This window comes from Capra hircus, chromosome 7, assembly GCF_001704415.2.
Source record: "Capra hircus breed San Clemente chromosome 7, ASM170441v1, whole genome shotgun sequence".
NCBI classification, from domain to species: domain Eukaryota; kingdom Metazoa; phylum Chordata; class Mammalia; order Artiodactyla; family Bovidae; genus Capra; species Capra hircus.
The window spans coordinates 35897455-35901294 of NC_030814.1; the positions used below are offsets into that span (position 1 = coordinate 35897455).

At 42.7% G+C, this 3840-nt stretch overlaps 1 pseudogene; it reads right to left on the reverse strand.

Moving 5' to 3' along the window:
* On the reverse strand, nt 591–1789 carry LOC102186865 (annotated as a pseudogene).

The following is a 3840-nucleotide window of genomic DNA, read 5'->3' on the forward strand; positions in this document are numbered from 1 at the left end:
GTAGTATTACTTGTGTGAAATAAAACGAGAGACCAAAACTACAGGATGAGTGCACAGGGCGGGGATGACAGGGCAGGCACCAGACGGAACATATAGATGTAAAGCAGATTTTACCAGAAACCAAGTACCCACTGCCCAAGTCTAGAGCAGAAGGTGGCCACTTGTTACAGTTCAGATTCTTCTCCCATCACCCCGATTCCTGGACCCCCAAAGCAGGGACCAGTGCTGTAACTTCTGAACCCAGGGTCTTCAAAAATGAACCCTGGAAATCCAGATACGCTCCCCTTAAACTGTGTGGATCTGGTGGAAAACATGACTGCACCAAACCTACCTAACTGTTTGATAGTTAAATTCATGTTACAGAAAAACTGACTTTCAGATTTATTTTTGTAACTTTTTTAAACAGAGAAAACAACATACTCCTTGGGGAAAGGTGAGGGGTTGAGAAGACAGGCCCTGGGTGAAAATGACTAGGACAGCACCTGGGGTTGAGAGGCCCGCCTAGGAGAGCTGCGGGTAAGGCTGCCGGCCCCAAGGCCTGCGGCTGTCTGAGGTTTGGCAGACCACAGTTCACGTGCCCCGCCGAGTTGCTATACATCCAAGTCATAAAAATCTTCCAGCTCATCGTGAAACAAGTCCCACTCATCTTCAGAGTCTGCCAGATCGGTGTCCCCACCTGCAGCCAAAAGCATAAGCAACATCTCGCCCAGCTCAAAGGTGACAACTTCCTCTTTGTTGTCAAAAGGGTTGTCGTTCTCGGGTTCCTCGATGAGCTTCCAGAAGTGGTTCCTTCGTTGGGCCAGATATCTGCTTGATGTTCCCATTTCCTGTTCTCTCGCTCTTCTACGGCCATCAGGGTAGGCATGCTTGTAAAAACAGTTCCCTCCAAACAGGCAGCTCCCACGGCCTTCATCAAAATACCTGCACGCCTTGTTGCTCATTGCCTCGTATTTCTGAATGAGTTTCTGCTTCTCTTCTTTCTCCTCCACCCAGTACTCACTTGGAATGACAAAGTTAGGTGTCATCAGTCATTCTGGACAGGACCTTATGATCTTGCTCTCAGGTTGCTTAGCACTCCTCCACTTGCAAATACACTTGAGACAGCAGTTGAAGAGGATCCTGAAGCAGACTCACTGGGCCGGGCTTTCTTGTAGACCACCTCCATGCAGATGCCGCACACCATGTCCTTGCTGTGCTGCACCATGAACGAGAGCTGCATGTCCTTCTCGTGGGCCTCGATGCAGGATTTTATATGCTGTGACCTCTGGGCAGCATGCAGGGGATGGAGGACCTGCAGGCATGCGCAGTTCTCCCGGCGGCACTCCCGCACCGCGGCATAAGGGCAGAGCTGCTGCTTGGTCTCCGCCGCGCTTGGCTCCTTCTCTGCATCTTCCTGGGTCACTGAGCCTTGCAGCTGGGCTTCAGCGGAGGAAAGGGCAGTTTGGCCACAGTAGGGCTGCCCCGGAACACACTCAATGGCATTTACCCAGTCTTCTGAACTGGCTCCTACAGTTGCAAAGGTTGAATTTCTTGACTCAGCTTCACACATGTTCATTTCAGCAGTCGGTCCAACTGATGAGAGGCTCGTGGAAGCAGCAAGGGCTGACTTTGCAGTTAGATCTGTAGCAGTTGCTTCTTCCTGTTTCGGTGGCTTGCTATGTTTGTATCTGCAGCGGACTCTGTAAATACAGTACCCTCCCTGAAAATACTTGCACACTACACCATATGGACTGTCAGAGAGGCCGTGTGAATAGCGACAGTTATCTCCTTCCTTACAAAGCCCATGCATGAAATACCTCGAGTGTCCTTCCTCTCCATAGAGTCCAAACTCTATCTGCTTGTTGAGGACAGGCCAATAAACTGAGAAATGAGGTTTGGAGGCCAGGAATAGGAAAGTATCACCAGTGGACCTAGGTAATAGCAGGCTAGGTCTCTGAAACATCATCCTCCAATGTTGAGTTTTACGTCAGCTTTTTCACTCTCATCTTTCACTTTCATCAAGAGGCTCTTTAGTTCTTCTTTACTTTCTGCCATAAGGGTGTTGTCATCTACATATCTGAGGTTACTGACAGTTTTCCTGGCAATCTTGATTCCAGCTTGTGCTTCATCCAGCCCTGCATTTCACATGATGTACTCTGCATATATGTTATATAAGCAGGGTGACAGTATACAGCCTGACAAAACGTGGTCCACTGGAGAAGGGCATGGCAAACCACTTCAGTATTCTAGCCTTGAGAACCCCATGAACAATGTGATTTTCTTTAGCAGACATGAAACATAAATGGATGTCTTTGTCTCTGAATTATAATTCTCTTAACCTAACTGTTCTGTCAGAGTTAATGTTGTGTAATCCACACAGATATTCTTCCCATGGGATCCAAAGAAACCTTTATTTAAAGATTTAGGGATTTTCAAATATGGCTGTAATTGGAAAAGCCATCGCCATGGCTCTTGGGAGAAAAACAAACCTAGGACACAGGTTTTGAATATCAGATAAAAATTTGATATCTGAAATGTTCATCTGAGCAAGCTTTGTGAGGAAAGTTTTTTAAGAATCTGGATTTTCAGTGTGGTTGTCTCTTTCCCCCGAAATTGTTGCATTTCTTTTAAATGTATTTGTCAGTAGTAAGACCTTGAGTGGTAAGATGACTGCATTATAATTTATTCTTTACTAATTCAGAAATTCAGAGCCAGGGGTAATTTGAATTTACTTCAATTTAGAAAATTCTATCTTATGAATATTACTGTGGAGATAATGTTTCATCTTAGAGAACAATTTTGTTCAGGATCTTAAAACTATATTGGCACACATTTATTTACTGAAAATTAATAGAATAAATTTAATATTTTTAATATTTCTTCACCTAGGAAGTGAGAAGATCTCTATTAGGGAGTTCTTTTCTATCCTACTTTGGAGTAAGCACAAATAATAAAATTGTAATTATTTTAAAATATTCTACATATGGGTATTTAAAAATCAGAACTTAAAAAAACTACTTGAGAAAGAGAATTTCATCATACTATTCATAGAAATATATATTTTTTAAGAAGCAAATTTAGCAACTTTATTCAGTTTTTCTGGAATTCCTAGCATTTGGAAGAATTATCTTTTCTTGATTATTTCTTGGAATTCTCCAGGTCAGAATACTGGAGTGGGCAGCTGTTCCCTTCTCCAGACAATCTTCCCAACCCAGGGATCGAACCCAGGTCTCCCACATTGCAGGCGGATTCTTTACCAGCTGAGCCGCTAGGGAAGCCCATTTAGCTCTGAGTCCCTGTTAAAACTGCTGGGCAATAAGTTTCTGTCCTCCTTTAAGTATTTCAAGATTTTACTTTCATGGAAAATTATGTTATTTCTGAAACATTCAAATTTTTTTTTTGTTTGATGGTGATATTGGATTCCATGTTCCGTGTGTCTGAATAAAACACCTGATGAGAATTTAAAATCTGACAGGCTTAGTATATGCTTCATGGCGTTTCCCGGGTAACTCAGTGGTAAACAATCTGCCTGCCAAATAGGAGACTCAGATTTCATCCTTGGGTAGGGCAGATCCCCTGGATAAAGAAATGGCAACCCACTCCAGTATTTTTGCTTGGAGAATTCCATGGACTGGTGGTCTACAGTCCCATGAGGTTGCAAAAGAAATATACTTCGTACCACTCCTCTCTTTGATATTTAGCTAAGTTGTGAAGAGTAAGATAAACTATGCTCCTAATTTGTTAAAAAAAAAAAAAACAGAATATAGGTGAGATATGCAGAATTAATTTTCATTGCAGTTCAAGGTATACTTCATATATTTTGCCAATGAATTTCCAAGATTTTGAAATAAAACTTAAAGT